Raw genomic sequence first — 20,276 nt, forward strand, 5'->3', positions numbered from 1 at the left:
ACGATTGGAACAAACTCCCTGTTTGACTGCTATGTTTTATGGGTATTATGACTCATGGTATTCTAATGGGAATATTTTTTTTTTAAAGTGCATATTGTTAGACCAGAAGTTGCACCATTTTTTTCTTTCAGCTTTGGTCATCTTGAAACTATTCAGCCCCAAAATGATTTTTTTTTATAGTGAAATAATCAATATAGACAAGATCCAGCATAATTTAATCGTTGTTAAATAAAGTGTGTGTGTGTGTGTGTGTGTGTGTGTGTTGGGGGGGGGGGGGGGTGTCAGGTCGATCATAGTTGACTGCTAATCTAATTAAAATAGGATGCTTATGATGAAACTGATATTAGCTGACTGACTGATAAATACAATGCTACAAATATATTAGCATATAACAAAAAAAAATGTATTACCTTGATTTTCCAACTCATGTACAATGTACAAATAATGAAAAAGAGACATTTGCACACCACAGGAAGCAGCAGGCACAGTAAACCTAATGAATGGAAAGCTCATCTCTGCCTTGAAGACTTTGAAATTAAACCCACTAAACACTCAACTTGTCTCAGGACTGCATGTGAGGGAACATACAGTACATACACAGCAGAGTCCCTGCACAGCAACTGCCATGTTATTCCACTTTGTGCCATATGAGTGGAATGAAAACTACTCCTCTGAATATGAAGAAGTACCGAGTGCTTCTTCATGGTTCTGGTTCTGAACCCTGGCCTTTGTGACCACGGAGTATGTTAATTAGGTGACAGGAAGGTATGCTTTAGATCAGCGAGTATTAGTATTCTATATCTAAGAAATACCAGTTGGTTTTAGCTAAACAAATTACAAAACAAGTTGGGAGAAACACAGTAAAAAAATGTATATGGCGATTCAATCTCATTTTTAGACCAAGCGGTTAAAAATATGATGAATCCGTTCCTGGGATAATTATAATATTACTTTCTGCCCAACAAGCAAGAAAGTCCTATGTTTGACACAATGTTTTTTTTAAACTCTGTTTATTTGATTACATGAATCCAAACGAGTTCTCTTTTAGTGCAAGAGGAATATTGATGGAAGGAATTCAGACTGCAGTCCTGACTTTGATGACCCTTTATTGCGGCCGACTCACACTGAAGGGTGTGAAGGGCTCGTCTGCATCCAGCTGACCCATTTCCCACAGATGGAGGCCCTTTTCAAAGTCCTTTCCTGCCCCGCATATTGGACTGGCTGAGGAGCCCCAGTTACAGGTGGCTAGCTGGGCGTACTCCTCTGCAACCATGCTCAGGTAAAACACATTCACCAGGCCATCAGAGGAGCCAGGTGGTCCACATTCCGTCGGTGAAAGTGCACCTATGTGATGGCATCACTGTGGGACTCAGAGTACATTCCAAGATCCCCTCTTTCCTTCTCTTTGGCCATGCAGGTGTCCCAGAAAACCCAAGAAGCTGTCCTCTTCGTCCAGCTGCTCAATGCCTGCACACAGGACCACAGAGCTGCAGCTCACATCAAAGATGCAGAAGTGCTGGGAGGCGTCACTTTTCAACACCTGTGTTGCCTCTGACCCAGGGATAATGTTAGCGCAAAGATATGCTAGCTGTTCCCATAGATTTCCAGTCGTTGAGCCACCGACTATGCATTTAAAATCACATCTCGGAAGAAATATACTTTAAAAAATGTCCCACCTAAAAATGGACATAATATTCTTTGCAGCGGTGGCAAGTTAATATGAGAAACACTGGTCTGATGATGGTGAAATTAACACAATAAGGAGCCACAGGACATTACTGTTTCCATAGAGTTCACTGTAATTCGTGAGGCTTGTTGCACATACTCTGTGTACAAAAAAATACCCCAAAAATAACAAAGCCTAAGCTACAGTATTAGACAACTTACACCCATAGCGATGATAGCTATAGTATCTCTAAAGTTAGTAGCTTGCCACCCTGTGAAGGAAGCTGTTGATTAATTATATTTTGACAGCTGTTTTTATGCTTGTGAGTGTTTGAGCTCACTTGCTCACCAATGTTACCTGTTACCTTATGGTTAAAACACTAGCTAACTAACTGTGGCAATACTATCCATTATATGAGTAACCCATTCATAGAAGCTAACTACCTTTAGATATGAAAGTAGAGGGCTGCAATTGAAAATCAATTCACATTTAGATTTAGTATTTGTCAATTTGCCTCTGAACAGAACATGTACGATTCTTGTACTACAAGGGTGTTTTCACACTAGGTCCCTTTCAGACAATTTTTGTGAACTCAGTTCAGTTAAAAGGAAATCAGACCCCTCAAAAAAGCCCCAGAAGCGTACCGAACTGAGACCATCTGGAGAGATGGTCTTCGTTCGGTTAGTTTGAATTCCTAGGTCCGGTTCTCTTTTTAAGGGCATTGTGAAAACAAAGCTCCCCAGGTTCTCTTGTCATTATTCCCACACAACACACTAGAATACTGCAATACTGTTTCCCCTGCCATAACCCCTCACATTGGTGCTAGAAAGTAGAGAAGATGATGATGTGCAGGTTCTGCTGTGTTTGGATTTGATTAGATTTGAGTTTTTAGTCCAGATTATTTGTTAGCAATATGTGGTCTATAAAGATAACTTTATACACTTGTTTTATTAGCTTGTGGGGTTTGAATAGTTTGAGAAGACAACATATTTGGTGAAAATCACAACATAGGGTACAAAATCAATTATATCTCTGAAAGGGGCCGTAGCCTACATTGGGTACACCATTTTCACCAAATACCATTTATTTAATTGTAGTTATTCTTCTGCTATTTATTCTGTTAGCAATAATATTTATATGTTCATCTTCTGATTGCAATTATTATGTCTCATATTTTAACTAAATGCAATCTATTAGCTTCCAAAATGTAAGTGGGTACTGTATATACACAGTACCAGTAAAACACTTGGACACACCTACTCATTCCAGGGTTTTTCTTTATTTTTACTATTTTCTACATTCTACATTTTCTACATTGTAGTAGTGAAGACATAGTGAAGACATCAAAACTATGAAATAACACATATGGAACCATGTAGTAACCAAAAATGTGTTAAACAAATCAAAATGTAGTTTATATTTGAGATTCTTCAAAGTAGCCACCCTTTGCCTTGATGACAGATTTGAACACTTTAGGCATTCTCTCAACCAGCTTCATGAGGTAGTCACCTGGAATGCATTTCAATTAACAGGTATGCCTTGTTAACAGTTAATTTGTGGAATTTATTTCCTTCTTAATGTGTTTGAGCCAATCAGTTGTGCTGTAACAAGGTAAGGAAGATACAGAAGATAGCCCTATTTGGTAAAAGACCAAGTCCATATTATGGCAAGAACAGCTCAAATAAGCAAAGAGAAACAACAGTCCATCATTACTTGAAAACATGAAGGTCAGTCAATCCAAAACATTTCAAGAATTTTGAAAGTTTCTTCAAGTGCAGCCCCAAAACAATCAAGCGCTATGACGAAACTATCTCTCAGCACAGGAAAGGAAGACCCAGCGTTACCTCTGCTGCAGAGGATAAGTTCATTAGAGTTAACTGCGCCTCAGATTGCAGCCCAAGTAAATGCTTCACAGAGTTCAAGACACCTCTCAACATTAACTGTTCAGAGGAGACTGCGTGAATCAGGCCTTCATGGTCGAATTGCTGAAAAGAAACCAATGGGCCAAGAAACACGAGCAATGGACATTAGACCAGTGGAAATCTGTCCTTTGGTCTGATGAGTCCAAATTAGAAATGTTTGCTTCCAACCGTCTTTGTGAGATGCAGAGTAGGTGAACAGGTGATCTCCGCATGTGTGGTTCCTACTGTGAAGCATGGAGGAGGAGGTGTGATGCTGTGGGGGTGCTTTGCTGGTGACACTGTCTGTGATTTATTTAGAGTTCAAGGCACACTTAACCAGCATGGCTACCACAGCATTTTGAAGCGATATGCAATCCCATCTGGTTTGCATATAGTGGGACTGTCATTTGTTTTTCAACAGGACAATGACCCAACACACCTCCAGGCTGTGAAAGGACTATTTGACCAAGAAGGAAAGTGATGGAGTACTGCATCAGATGACCTGTCCTCCACAATCACCCTACCTCAACCCATTTGAGATGGTTTGGGATGAGTTGGACTGCCGAGTGAAGGAAAAGCAGCCAACAATTTCTCAGCAATGGCTTAAACTGTGGCTTTAAGCAATGGCTTAAACTGACGGAGAGCACATATTACACTGGTTTTAAGGTCTCTGTATTGGCTGCCTGTGAGTTTTACAATTAATTTAAAGATTCTTCTATTGGTTTTAAATCAATCCACGATTGTGCACCCCAATACATGTCAGACATGCTTTTAAGTTTTGTACCCTGTAAGTCTCTCAGGTCCTCTGGCACTGGCCTTTTAACAATCCCAAAGCCTAGGACCAAGAGGCATGGAGATGCAGCCTTTAGTTACTATGCCCCCAGCCTCTGGAATAGCCTGCCAGAGAACCTGAGGGGGCCGAAACTGTGGACATATTTAAAAGAGATCTTAAAACACAACTTCTTAGCTTTGATTTTACTTAGGGTGCTTTTTAGTCATTCATTTTATATTGTAATTCTTTTTATCCTCTTATGTTTGTTGTTTAGTAAATATTTCAGTTTCTATTTTCATCGTTTTATTAGTTTTTCCCTGTGAAACACATTGTCTGAAATGTGCTGTATAAATAAAGATTTATTTGATTTGTCCTGCACTTTGTAAAAACCCAGAGTGCATTTGGGTGGCAGGTAGCCTAGTGGTTAGAGCATTGGGTCAGTTACCAAAAGGATGCTGGATTGAATCCCCGAGCAAACAAGGTAAAAATCAGTCCTTCTGCCCCTGAACAAGGCAGTTAACCCACTACTCCCTGGATGGGGGAAAATAATTTGTAATTCTATATATTGGAATTTCTATACAAACCATAAAATGCCCATAATATATCAGTTCCAAGATGGTAAAAATACTTGTTTACTGTATATTACAGTGAACGTTTAGGAAAGCTAATTGGATTTTAGCACAGTAAAAATGAATGGTAAACATTTTGTCACATGTGCCACTAGTACATGTGCCACTAATTATGTTTGTTATGGCAAGCCTAAATAAGTTCAGGAGTAAAAATGTGCTTGACAAGTCACATAGCAAGTTGCATGGGCTCACTCTGTGTGCAGTAACAGTGTTTAACAGGATTTTTTTAAAATAACTACCTCATCTCTGTACCCCACACATGCAATTATATGTAAGGTCCCTCAGTTGAGCAGTGAAGTTCAAACACAGATTCAAACGGGGAGGTTTTTCCCAATGCCTCGCAAAGAAGGGCACCTATGGGTAAAAATATTGACATTGAATATTCCTTTGAGCATGAATATTCCTTTGAGCAAGTTATTAATTACACATTGAATGGTGTATCAATACACCCAGTCACTACAAAGATACAAGTGTCCTTCCTAACTTAGTTGCCGGAGAGTTACGAAACTGCTTAGGGATTTCACCATGAGGCTAATGGTGACTCTAAAAAAGTTAGAGTTTAATAGCTGTGATAGCAGAAAACAGTATGGATCAACAACATTGTAGTTACTCCACAATACTAACCTGACAGAGTGAAAAGAATAATAAAATATTTGAATAAAAATATTCAAAATCATGCATCCTGTTTGCAATAAGGTACTAAAGTAAAACTGCAAAAAATGTGGCAAAGAAATTAACTGTCTAGCAATGGGTGTCTAGCAATGATCAACAACCAACTTGACACAGCCTGAATAATTTAAAAAAAGAATAATATGCAAATATTGTACAATCCAGGTGTGCAAAGCTCTTAGAGACTTACCTAGAAAGACTCACAGTTTTAAGTAAAAATACTTTAAAGTACTACTTTAAAGTACTTAAGTCGTTTTTTGGGGGTATCTGTACTTTACTTTATTATTTATATTTTTGATTACTTTCATTTTTACTTCACTACATTCCTTAAGAAAGTAATGTACTTTTTAATCCATACATTTTTCCTGACACCCAAAAGTACTCATTATATTTGGAATCCTGAGCAGGACAGGAAAATGGTCCAATTCACACACTCATCAAGAGAACAACCCTGGTCATCCCTACTGCCTCTGATCTGGCCAACTCACTAAACACAAATGCTTTGTTTTTAAATTATGTCTGTGTTGGAATGTGCCCCTGGCTGTGCCCCTGGTTCACTTACTATAAGTCATTTGAAATGATTTCTACTTTTACTTTTGATACTTCAGTATATTTTTTCAATGACATTCACTTTTGATACTTAAGTAAATTTAAAACCAAATACTTTTAGACTTTTACTCAAGTAGTATTTTAATGGGTGACTTTCCCTTTTACTTCAGTCATTTTCTATTAAGGTATATTTACTTTTACTCAAGTATGACAATTGAGTACTTTTCCCTCCACCAGTACAACCCATAGGAATCCACACCCTGTTGACTACTTTGACTACTTTAAAGGCCGGGAAATTTCAGGATTTTGTCAATGAAGTCCTTTATCTACTTACCCAGCATCAGATGAACTTGTGGATACCATTTTGGTGTCTGTTTGCAGTTTGAAGGAAGTCACTAACTAGCATTAGCGCAATTGCTAACTAGTGTTAGCACAATGACTGGAAACTATGTAAACTGCTAGCATGTTAATAGATACCATAGAAAAAAGGGGGAAAAAAGTAGATACCATAGACTTCCAGTCATTGTGTTAATGCCCCGGTTGGTGTTTTTAAATCACTGATGAAGGATTTTGAGGCTGATTCCCTGACCTGTCAATGTTTTTAATTTGCTGTTTTATACTCTTGTTGTTTTATACTCCAGAGCTGGAGACTATATCCTCAGGCACCCCGTAGTGCCAGAAGACGTGTGTAAACAGGGCCTCCGCAGTTTGTATGGCCGTAGGGAGACCGGGCAGAGGGAGGAGACGACAGGACTTAGAGAAACGATCCACAACGACCAGGATCATGGTGTTTCCCTGTGAGGGAGGAAGATCCGTTGGAAAATCCACCGACAGGTGTGACCAAGGTCGTTGTGGAAAGGGCAAGGGATGTAGCTTACCTCTGGGCAGGTGTCTAGAAGCCTTACACTGGGCGCACACCGAGCAGGAGGAAACGTAAACCCTCACGTCCTTGGCCAAGGTAGGCCACCAGTACTTCCCAATCAGACAGCGCACCATCCGACCGATCCCTGGATGACCAGAGGAGGGTGACGTATGGGCCCAATAGATCAACTGGTCACGGACAGCAGACGGAACTTACATACGCCCGACGGGACACTGGGCACGGGCTCCCCCTGCTCAATGTCCGAGTCCAGCTCCCACACAACTGGCGCTACAAGGCAGGAGGCCGGGAGTATGGGAGTCTGATCCATGCACCGCTCCTCTGTCATACAGCTGGAACAGTGCGTCTGCCTTCACATTTTGGGAACCTGGTTTGTATGACAGGGTCAACACAAAACGGGTAAAAACATGGCCCACCTTGCCTGATGAGGGTTCAGTCTCCTCGCTGCCCGGATGTACTCCAGGTTGCGGTGGTCAGTCCAGATGAAGAAAGGGTGTTTAGCCCCCTCAAGCCAATGTCTCCACGCCTTCAAGGCCTTAACCACAGCAACAGTTCCCGGTCCACCACATCATAGTTCCGCTCCACTCACGCTTCGGTGGCGTGCCCGAGCGCTGAGAGAGCACGGCTCCTATCCCAGCCTCGGACGTGTCCACCTCCACTATGAACGACAAAGAGGGATCCAGATGGGCCCGCACGGGAGCCGAGGTAAACAGAGCTCTTAGCTGCCCAAAAGCCCTGTCCGCCTCAGCCGACCACTGCAACCGTAGAGGACCCCCTTCAGCAGTGAGGTAATGGGAGCAGCCACCTGGCCAAAACCCCGAATAAATCTCCGGTAGTAATTGGCAAACCCTAAAAACCGCTGCACCTCCTTTACCATGGTGGGAGTCGGCCAATTACTCACAGCTGAAACACGGTCACTCTCCATCTCCACCCCTGATATGGAAATGCGATACCCTACAGGTCATGCTCCAACAGTCATCCAAGTTCCCTGCGCACCAGGGACACACTCTCGGCGCGTGTAGCGGAGTATTTCAGAATGTCATCGATATACACCACTACACCCTGCCCGTGTAGGTCCCTGAAAATCTCATCTACAAAGGATTGGAAGACTGATGGAGCATTCATCAACCCGTACGGCATGACGAGGTACTTATAATGGCCTGAGGTAGTACTAAACGCCATCTTCCACTCATCTCCCTCCCGGATACGCACCAGGTTGTACGCACTCTTGCAACCACCCCTTGAGAGTCCTCTGTTGCCATGAAATGGTGGGGTTATGACGGGCCAACCAGGGAATGCCTAGTACTACGGGAAACGCAGGAGAATCAATGAGAAAGAGACTGATTCTCTCCTCGTGACCCCCCTGCGTCACCATAGCCAGGGAGATGGTGGCTTCCCTGATTAGCTAGGACCCTAATGGTCGACTATCCAGAGCGTGTACCGGGAAAGGTCTAACCACAGGAATAATGGGTATCCCTAAACTAAAGGCGAACGCACTGTCTATAAAATTCCCCGCTGCGCCTGAATCGATGAGCGCCTTATGCTGGGAATGCGGGGAAACTCGGGAAAACAAACATGTACAAACAAGTGAACAACAGAGGGCTCTGGATGAGAGTGGTGCAAACTCACCTGGGGTGACGCCAGAGTGCCCTGCCTGCTGCCTCGACTCCCAGAGGAACCAACCCGGCACCGACCTGCAGTGTGCCCTCTGCGGCCACAGATGGTGCACCTGAAGTCCCCTCCTCCAGCCTCCCTACGCGCAGCCCCTCCCAGCTCCATGGGTACCAGAGCGGGGGGGTTGGAAGATGGAACTGACAGAGCCCCTCTGGACGTCCGCGGGTGACCAACAAGTTATACAACCGAATGGACAGGTTCACCATTTGTTCGAAGGTAATGGTGGCATCCCTGCAGGCCAACTCAATAGATTAGGGCCTAATGAATTTATTTAAATTGACTGATTTCCTTATATGAACTATTACTCAGTAAAATCGTAGAAATTGTTGCATATTGCGTTTATATCTTTATACAGTATAGTTTTGAGTATAATTTAACATAATAAACGACTCCCTATTCACCGGATGTGTACCAAACTCACTAAAAGTGGCAGTAGTAAAGTCTCTCTTCAAAAATCCGAACCGTGACCCAGAAAATATAAAAAACTATTCAGCCTATGTCGAATCTCCCATTTTAGAAAAAGCTGTTGCTCAGCAACTCACTGCCTTCATGAAGACAAACAATGTATACGAAACGCTTCAGTCTGGTTTTAGACCCCATCATAGCACTGAGACTGCACTTGTGAAGGTGGTAAATGACCTTTTAATGGCGTCAGACCAAGGCTCTGCATCTGTCCTCGTGCTCGTAGACCTTAGTGCTGCTTTTGATACCATCGATCACCACATTCTTTTAGGGAGATTGGAAACCCAAATTGGTCTGCATTGACAAGTTCTAGCCTGGTTTAGATCTTATCTGTGGAAAAGATATCAGTTTGTCCTCTGACAAATCAACTGTAAATGTTGGTGTTCCTCAAGGCTTCGTTTTAGGACCACTTTTGTTTTCACTATATATTTTTCCTCTTGGTGATGTAATTCGGAAACATAATGTTAACTTTCACTGCTATATGGATGACACACAGCTGTACATTTTGACAAAACATGGTGAAGCCCCAAAATTGCCTTCCCTGGAAGCCTGTGTTTCAGACATAAGGAAGTGGATGGCAAAACAGAGATGCTAGTTCTAGGTCCAAGAAACAAAGAGATATTCTGTTGAGTCTTGATGGTTGCACAGTCGTCTCAAAAAAAAACTGAAGGACCTCAGCGTTACTCTGGACCCTGATCTCTTTTTTGACGAACATATCAAGACTGTTTCAAGGACAGCTTTTTTCCATCTATGTCACATTGCAAATATCAGAAACATTCTGCCCAAAAAAGATGCAGAAAAACTGATCCATGCTTTTGTCACTTCTAGATTAAATTACTCCAATGCTCTACTTTCCGGCTACCCGGAGTGCTAAACACTGCTGCTATCATCTTGACTAGAACCCCAAAATTTGATCATATTACTCCAGTGCTAGCCTCTCTACATTGGCTTCCTATTAAGGCTAGGGTTGATTTCAAGGTTTTACTGCTAACCTATAAAGTATTACATGGGCTTGCTCCTACCTATCTTTCTGATTTGTTCCTGCCGTACATACCTACACGTACCCTACGGTATACGTACCCCAAGACGCATGCCTCCTTACTGTCCCTATAATTTCTAAGCAAACAGCTGGAGGCAGGGCTTTCTCCTATAGAGCTCCATTTTTATGGAATGGTCTGCCTACCCATGAGAGAGACGCAGACTCGGTCTCAACCTTTTAAGTCTTTATTGAAGACTCATCTCTTCAGTAGGTCCTATGAATGAGTGTAGTCTGGCCCAGGAGTGTGAAGGTGAACGGAAAGGCACTGGAGCAACGAACCGCCCTTGCTGTCTCTGCCTGGCCGGTTCCCCTCTCTCCACTGGGATTCTCTGCCTCAAACCTTATTATGGCTGAGTCACTGGCTTACTGGTCCTCTTGTGGGTGGGGTTATATCCTGCCTGTTTGGCCCTGTCTTGGGGTATCGTCGGACGGGGCCACAGAGTCTCCCAACCCCTCCTGCCTTAGCCTCCAGTATTTATGCTGCAATAGTTTATGTGTCGGGGGCTAGGGTCTGTCTGTTATATCTGGAGTATTTCTCCCGTCTTATCCGGTGTCATGTGTGAATTTAAGTATGCTCTCTCTAATTCCCTCTCTCTCTTTCTCTTGCTCTCTTTCTCTCTCTTTCTCTCGGAGGACCTGAGCCCTAGGACCATGCCTCAGGACTACCTGGCCTGGAAGTTGGAAGTTGGTGGCACCTTAATTGGGGAAGGCGGGCACGTGGTAATGGCTGGAGCTGAATAGGTGGAAAGGTATCAACAACATCAAATACATGGTTTCCATGTAGCTTCATATAGGGGAGAGCTTTGAGCCTGGACCTTGATACATGTTTAGGCGGGAGTGTCAACCCCGAAGCACGATGGGTCGGAGGGTCGGAGCCAAGGTAAGTATAACTTTCTCTCAAAGCATCCGAAGCCGATACCGAAGCATACACTGAAATATTTTTTTGTTACCTTTTCTTGGAACATACTCTCTTATGTGAAAATCCATTATTTGCACACAAATGCACACATCAACCAAGAGGGTGGTCAGAGGTCAATGGCACTGCACCAGGAAGCAAGGAGCTACTGCTTTGGAAACAGACACCATACATCCCTCAGAGCAATACACCTGTCGGGGGTGGAGTATCAGGCAGCAGATCTCTCCAGAGGAGGCTCCACAGTAGTGGAGATGATCTGGGCGTGATTCGGAAGGGCCATTGCTGATCTGTTCGCATCGCAAGACAACCCATTTTCCTATGTGGTTCTCCATAAAGCGACACGCAGGCCCACTCAGGGTCAATGCCCTATCACACAGATGGCCAAGGGGGCTGCTGTGTGCATTGCCACCAATTCCCTTGCTGCTTCAGGACTTGAGGAAGATAACTCCCATGAGTGTGTCAGTTTCACTTGCTTCTCCACATTTGCCACAGCATGACTGGTTTTCAGACCTTGTACAGCTAACAACCTACCCAGCAATGGTCAATTCTCTGTTTGAGAGTATCGGAGATCACAGGCGAACGACAAGCTTTGGCACCCTAAGCCCAGTGTTATGACTGTCCTGATCAGGTCAGGTTACAGGAGACCACAACCCTACAGATTATCTCTCAACCCCAACAGAGGAGGAGAGATCTAGGGGTCTGAAGATGTGTTTTTTTTATGGCCCCTCACGCCCCTGGTAAATCTCAGGCCACAGACAAATTTCTTTGTCCTGTTACTATGGAGAACCAGCCTCAGAACATTAAACATGAACTAAAGGGACTTTGGAACAATGGTTTTCGTCAGCCACAATGGTGGTCATGACGATAGATGGAATGTGAAAATGTATGTCATTTTTGTTCTGTTATTAAAGGTTAATAGATGACGTTATTACAAAAACTGTGAAGGCTTTTTCGAGTATATGTTTGATGTTTATATATTGTACGTTGTATGGAAAATATCCAAATCAAAGAGAATGTTTTGGGGAAGATTAAATGTTAAGTTAGTTGTCTAAAATTGGATTTGAGTCAAATCTGGACCTTGCCTCATTAACTTGGTACGCCCAGGGAATTGCCCTAAAGGCCGCTACGCCCACTTCTGACCCAAGGGTATAAAACCTGTGAGTATAGAATTTACAGAAGGACTACATGACCCTAGCTGCAGCAAGGTCTAAAAAAGTAAACGAACCCAGAACGCAACTCAAGTTTGAAGACAAAGAAATCCTTTTCTACCCAAGCTACGGATGAGTAGTTGTGTCTAAGCGGGTGAATTCAAGTCGAACCACCTAGCCTCCATCTCCCATCATTTACATTACATTTAAGTCATTTAGCAGACGCTCTTATCCAGAGCGACTTACAAATTGGTGCGTTCACCTTAAGACATCCAGTGGAACAGCCACTTTACAATAGTGCATCTAAATCTTTTAAGGGGGTGAGAAGGATTACTTTATCCTATCCTAGGTATTCCTGAAAGAGGTGGGGTTTCAGGTGTCTCCGGAAGGTGGTGATTGACTCCGCTGTCCTGGCGTCGTGAGGGAGTTTGTTCCACCATTGGGGGGCCAGAGCAGCGAACAGTTTTGACTGGGCTGCGCGGGAACTGTACTTCCTCAGTGGTAGGGAGGCGAGCAGGCCAGAGGTGGATGAACGCAGTGCCCTTGTTTGGGTGTAGGGCCTGATCAGAGCCTGGAGGTACTGAGGTGCCGTTCCCCTCACAGCTCCGTAGGCAAGCACCATGGTCTTGTAGCGGATGCGAGCTTCAACTGGAAGCCAGTGGAGAGAGCGGAGGAGCGGGGTGACGTGAGAGAACTTGGGAAGGTTGAACACCAGACGGGCTGCGGCGTTCTGGATGAGTTGTAGGGGTTTAATGGCACAGGCAGGGAGCCCAGCCAACAGCAAGTTGCAGTAATCCAGACGGGAGATGACAAGTGCCTGGATTAGGACCTGCGCCGCTTCCTGTGTGAGGCAGGGTCGTACTCTGCGGATGTTGTAGAGCATGAACCTACAGGAACGGGCCACCGCCTTGATGTTAGTTGAGAACGACAGGGTGTTGTCCAGGATCACGCCAAGGTTCTTAGCGCTCTGGGAGGAGGACACAATGGAGTTGTCAACCGTGATGGCGAGATCATGGAACGGGCAGTCCTTCCCGGGAGGAAGAGCAGCTCCGTCTTGCCGAGGTTCAGCTTGAGGTGGTGATCCGTCATCCACACTGATATGTCTGCCAGACATGCAGAGATGCGATTCGCCACCTGGTCATCAGAAGAGGGAAAGGAGAAGATTAATTGTGTGTCGTCTGCATAGCAATGATAGGAGAGACCATGTGAGGTTATGACAGAGCCAAGTGACTTGGTGTATAGCGAGAATAGGAGAGGGCCTAGAACAGAGCCCTGGGGACGCCAGTGGTGAGAGCACGTGGTGAGGAGACAGATTCTCGCCACGCCACCTGGTAGGAGCGACCTGTCAGGTAGGACGCAATCCAAGCGTGGGCCGCGCCGGAGATGCCCAACTCGGAGAGGGTGGAGAGGAGGATCTGATGGTTCACAGTATCGAAGGCAGCCGATAGGTCTAGAAGGATGAGAGCAGAGGAGAGAGAGTTAGCTTTAGCAGTGCGGAGCGCCTCCGTGATACAGAGAAGAGCAGTCTCAGTTGAATGACTAGTCTTGAAACCTGACTGATTTGGATCAAGAAGGTCATTCTGAGAGAGATAGCGGGAGAGCTGGCCAAGGACGGCACGTTCAAGAGTTTTGGAGAGAAAAGAAAGAAGGGATACTGGTCTGTAGTTGTTGACATCGGAGGGATCGAGTGTAGGTTTTTTTCAGAAGGGGTGCAACTCTCGCTCTCTTGAAGACGGAAGGGACGTAGCCAGCGGTCAGGGATGAGTTGATGAGCGAGGTGAGGTAAGGGAGAAGGTCTCCGGAAATGGTCTGGAGAAGAGAGGAGGGGATAGGGTCAAGCGGGCAGGTTGTTGGGCGGCCGGCCGTCACAAGACGCGAGATTTCATCTGGAGAGAGAAGGGAGAAAGAGGTCAGAGCACAGGGTAGGGCAGTGTGAGCAGAACCAGCGGTGTCGTTTGACTTAGCAAACGAGGATCGGATGTCGTCGACCTTCTTTTCAAAATGGTTGACAAAGTCATCTGCAGAGAGGAGGAGGGGGGATTCAGGAGGGAGGAGAAGGTGGCAAAGAGCTTCCTAAGGTTAGAGGCAGATGCTTGGAATTTAGAGTGGTAGAAAGTGGCTTTAGCAGCAGAGACAGAAGAGGAAAATGTAGAGAGGAGGGAGTGAAAGGATGCCAGGTCCGCAGGGAGGCGAGTTTTCCTCCATTTCCGCTCGGCTGCCCGGAGCCCTGTTCTGTGAGCTCGCAATGAGTCGTCGAGCCACGGAGCGGGAGGGGAGGACCGAGCCGGCCTGGAGGATAGGGGACATAGAGAGTCAAAGGATGCAGAAAGGGAGGAGAGGAGGGTTGAGGAGGCAGAATCAGGAGATAGGTTGGAGAAGGTTTGAGCAGAGGGAAGAGATGATAGGATGGAAGAGGAGAGAGTAGCGGGGGGAGAGAGAGCGAAGGTTGGGACGGCGCGATACCATCCGAGTAGGGGCAGTGTGGGAAGTGTTGGATGAGAGCGAGAGGGAAAAGGATACAAGGTAGTGGTCGGAGACTTGGAGGGGAGTTGCAGTGAGGTTAGTGGAAGAACAGCATCTAGTAAAGATGAGGTCGAGCGTATTGCCTGCCTTGTGAGTAGGGGGAAGGTGAGAGGGTGAGGTCAAAAGAGGAGAGGAGTGGAAAGAAGGAGGCAGAGAGGAATGAGTCAAAGGTAGACGTGGGGAGGTTAAAGTCGCCCAGAACTGTGAGAGGTGAGCCGTCCTCAGGAAAGGAGCTTATCAAGGCATCAAGCTCATTGATGAACTCTCCGAGGGAACCTGGAGGGCGATAAATGATAAGGATGTTAAGCTTGAAAGGGCTGGTAACTGTGACAGCATGGAATTCAAAGGAGGCGATAGACAGATGGGTAAGGGGAGAAAAGAGAATGACCACTTGGGAGAGATGAGGATCCCGGTGCCACCACCCGCTGACCAGAAGCTCTCGGGGTGTGCGAGAACACGTGGGCGGACGAAGAGAGAGCAGTAGGAGTAGCAGTGTTATCTGTGGTGATCCATGTTTCCGTCAGTGCCAAGAAGTCGAGGGACTGGAGGGAGGCATAGGCTGAGATGAACTCTGCCTTGTTGGCCGCAGATCGGCAGTTCCAGAGGCTACCGGAGACCTGGAACTCCACGTGGGTCGTGCGCGCTGGGACCACCAGATTAGGGTGGCCGCGGCCACGCGGTGTGGAGCGTTTGTATGGTCTGTGCAGAGAGGAGAGAACAGGGATAGACAGACACATAGTTGACAGGCTACAGAAGAGGCTACGCTAATGCAAAGGAGATTGGAATGACAAGTGGACTACACGTCTCGAATGTTCAGAAAGTTAAGCTTACGTAGCAAGAATCTTATTGACTAAAGTGATTAAAATGATACAGTACTGCTGAAGTAGGCTAGCTGGCAGTGGCTGCGTTGTTGACTTTGTAGGCTAGCTGTCAGTGGCTGCGTTGTTGGCACTACACTAATCAAGTCGTTCCGTTGAGTGTGATAGTTTCAACAGTGCTGCTATTCGGGGCTAGCTGGCTAGCTAGCAGTGTTGATTACGTTACGTTGCGTTAAAGAACGACAATAGCTGGCTAGCTAACCTAGAAAATCGCTCTAGACTACACAATTATCTTTGATACAAAGACGGCTATGTAGCTAGCTATGTAGCTAGCTACGATCAAACAAATCAAACCGTTGTACTGTAATGAAATGAAATGAAAATGTGATACTACCTGTGGAGCGAATGCGACCGGGTTGTTGAGTGAGGAAGTTCTATTCGGTAGACGTTGGCTAGCTGTTGGCTAGCTAGCAGTGTCTCCTACGTTAAGGACGACAAATAGCTGGCTAGCTAACCTCGGTAAATTAAGATAATCACTCTAAGACTACACACTCTAAACTACACAATTATCTCGGATACGAAGACAGCAAAGACAACTATGTAGCTAGCTAACACTACACTAATCAAGTCGTTCAGTTGAGTGTAATAGTTTTTTACAGTGCTGGTATTCGGAAGACGGTGGACGTTTGCTAGCTGGCTAGCTGGCTAGCTGCTGGGCAGATAGCAGTGTAGACTACGTTAGGACGACGAAATACGATAATTACGCAATTATCTTTGATACAAAGACGGCTATGTAGCTAGCTAAGAAGAAATTGCTAAGATTAGACAAATCAAACCGTTGTACTATAATGAAATGTAATGAAATGTAATGAAAAGTTATACTACCTGCAGACCGAAGCGCTCGGATGCGACCGCTCGCTCCAACCCGGAAGTGGTATCTAAAGGGTTTCATTCCTATGCTGTGAGCTCTGAGCTACAGAGCTGTCTGTCCTCAGAAGACCCCTTCCAGAGAAAAGGGTGAGGGAACAGACTCCTACGCCAAAAAGGACACTGACATCGGGAGGACGAGCAGGGAGGTGCGCAGGAGAAGTGCGTCATCGAACAGCGGAACGGTCCACGCAGAGAATCCTCGGAGATCATCCCCACGTAATTACATCATTATATTCTGACCCATGAGAGCGGCAGTTTGGGGCAAGGCTAGGGTTAGAATAGCGTAGCTGACAAATTCACCCAACTGTATATTTATCGTGTACTTTCTTTTTCTCTCTCTTTTGAAATCCCCATTGTGGGTAACACACGCCATAATGTGTTGGCCCGTTATACTAAGTTCTAATCAATAGCCTATGTATTTTGTCTATGTGTATCTTTTATCATAATTCTAGCAAATAAATATTCAACTAAGATTGGTGTGGTACGAATTCATTAGTGAGACCCAGGTCCGTGCAGATTCACAGGCTATACGACGTTCAGAACGAGATTGGTAGAGGCAACTGGTTAATTAGCGGCTGTTGTAAAATCGATATTCTGATATTCTTTGAGTTAATTTGGGAAATAGAAACTCAATACAAACTAGTTTTCCCATGGTGCTCCAGGTTAACGAGTTAATAATTGCTTGATTCAGTTAATCACGTAATTAGAAACTTGTAATCATTCGATGAGCAACAGTCGTCACATTAACTAATACAACGTCACGACACCAGCATGCTGAAGTTGTGACGTGTTAAATTTGGACCCAGGTGCAGAGAAGACACCAGACGAGGAATCAGTGGTTTAGAATAAACATAATACTTTACTGAGAAACGGTAGCCACAGGATCACAGTACACTTGATAAAACAAACACTAAGTCACTCAGGAAACGACTGCACACGGTAAACAATTCAAGCTTCTGCAAAGGACCACAGAAAACACACCTCTTTTAACAGGGACACAATCGTGAAATAATAAGACACACCTGAGTCCAATAAAAGTCTCTAGTGCGGTCTCTGCCACCCTCTGGTGCCAGGAGGAACCTTGACAAAAGTTGTGGGTGTGGCCCCTGAACGTGACCGCCTTGTAGCTGCAGGGTTGCCCTCCTTGGTAATTGATACAATTCAGGCAGCAAGGGCATCCAATATGCAAAACCTATGTTCCTACAAGTGGAATGTGTTCAGGAAGTGGTGTGTCAAACATGCAGAATCGCCATCTTCCTGCCCAATTTCTGTCATTTTGACTTTCCAGGAGCTTATGGCTGCAGGGAAGTCCCCATCTACATTGAAAGTGTATATGGTAGCCATCTCTATGGGTCATGACCAGATTGCGGGTGCATCATCAGGGGCCCACCCTCTAGTATTCATGAAAAGTGCCTTCAGGCTACGGTCCCGCAAGGCTCCTTTAGTAAATGTTATCCTACGATCACTTATGAGTTCACCGTTTGATCCCGCCTTCACTTGAGCTATGTGAACACTCAGTCAAGACTGTCTTTCTATTGGCTATTGTTTCAGCCAAGTGTTTTGAAGAATTACATGCGCTTTCTACACATCCTTCATGCCTCACTTTAGCAGAAGATGGAACTAAGGCATTGCTTTCATAATCACATGCTAACCAGCCCTTAATCATAGTGGCATTTCACCCACCACCTCACTCCTCACAGGAAGTCATGAGTTGCAAACATTTTGCTTATCTTGCTGCAACAAGAACTGTTCATCAAACAGAACAGCTTTTTGTGTGTTATGGGGAGAACACCAAAGGCCGCGTTGCCATAAAGCAGAGACTGGCACATTGGAATACCAATGCAGTGTCAAAATCATATGCTGCAGCAGGTGGACCAACTCCAGACACCAAGGTATGGCCACTTCATGGGCGCTGTTCAGAGGGGCCCCCCTGGACTCTATCTGTGCTGCTGCAAGTTGGGCATCACCCATGATTTTCATAAGGTACTACAGACTCAATGTTATGTCTACACCATCAGTGGGGTTTGTGGTTCTGGACACGGCACACTGTCTCAATCGAGATAAGTGAGCATACCGTGAACCTTGTAAATACTTACACATCAACCATTAGTGAGATGGATGTTCTATACAGAGGCCTTCCACTCTTAGCGCTGTTGCACCTAATTGAAGCCTCATGTTATAAGTTCTAGCATTCAGCTTGCTTGTGTATACAGTTGTATACCACAGTTGAAACTCTGTGTCACCCTTCTGGGTAGATATATTCTGTTGCATCCTGTCAAGACGTGGCCCTTTCTGGGTATAGATAGTGGCTTCCCCTTCTCTCTCACTCTGTCCTACACCCAGGTTCTGTTATCTCAGGCCATACATTCCTGGCGGAGAATCTCTCCCCGTGGCCATGCAGAAAGGGAGACACAGAGAGAACAATGGATTTCACATGGCGAACAAAATGTCCACTTGTGATTTTTTGTTGTTGTGATTTTGTTGATTTTCTTTATTTGGATCTCTTTTAGTCCCCATTTGGACTAATCTTCCAAGAGTCCTTAAACATTCAAATACAATTTATAATACAAACACACTTTCACATATAACACACTATTACAAACATACATAATATACTAGCATAACGACCCAATAAATACCCAATCTAAAAAATATTGATTCTTCATCTACTATAGTCCCACAACATTTTCTATATACTAAATTTAAATTGTTTTAAAATAATGTTTAAATGTATATATTGAAAGGTTTCTAGTTTGCTCAGTTAATTTATTCCATTTCTTTATTGCTCTAAATCGAAATGTTCTTTTGCCTCTTTCTCCTTTCTGTCTGGATAACACATAGATGGTGGACAATCTATTCCTAGTATTCCTAGTATTTTCCATGTACTCCCACATTTGTCTACTCACAATACCCTCCAATATCTTACTGAGTGTAGGGAGTAGACTAATTGGTCGACTATTGGCAGGAGTAATGAGTTCTTTGCTGTCTTTCGGAATAGGACATAGTTTTGCATGCTTCCATACATTTGCAAACATCCCCTTTTCCAGTGACCAATTAAATATGTATCTCAGTGGAACTGCAATCTGGGGAGCAGCACAGCGAAGCAAAAAATTGTCCATAAGACCATAACCTGTAGATTTACCATCAGGTAATGACTTCAATAGGTTTAACACCTCCTCCACTGACACCGTTTGTAGACTAAAAGAGCAGATCTTATTGCTCATAATATGATCATCAATCCATTGGACAATAGCTTGTTTGGAAGAATGTATGTCTACATTGTTGCTCAGTAATTTAATTTTCTGTGTAAAAAAATCTGCTACATGATTGGCAACATCAACTGGTTTTGTTATTATTCTCCCGTCAAACTCCACACTAGATGGGCATGATGAGATAGATGTACCAAGTAAGCCCTTAACTGTGTTCCATACCTTTTTACAATCATTTTTACAATCAATAAAAGCATTGTTGTAAAATAACTTTTTTTTCTTTCGATTCAATTTAACTGCATAATTACGTAATGTTCTATAATTCTGTTCATCAATTTCTAAATTTGACTTGGCTGCTAAGACATATTTCTTTGAAGAAAATGCCTCACCCAGTTCATCATCAATACATGGAGATGGGCGGGCACCAACTGTACTCTTTCTTATAGGGGCATGATGGTCCATTACCTCCATGAGCAAATCAATAAAACATT

Source organism: Oncorhynchus nerka, linkage group LG18, assembly GCF_034236695.1.
Source record: "Oncorhynchus nerka isolate Pitt River linkage group LG18, Oner_Uvic_2.0, whole genome shotgun sequence".
NCBI classification, from domain to species: Eukaryota; Metazoa; Chordata; class Actinopteri; order Salmoniformes; family Salmonidae; genus Oncorhynchus; species Oncorhynchus nerka.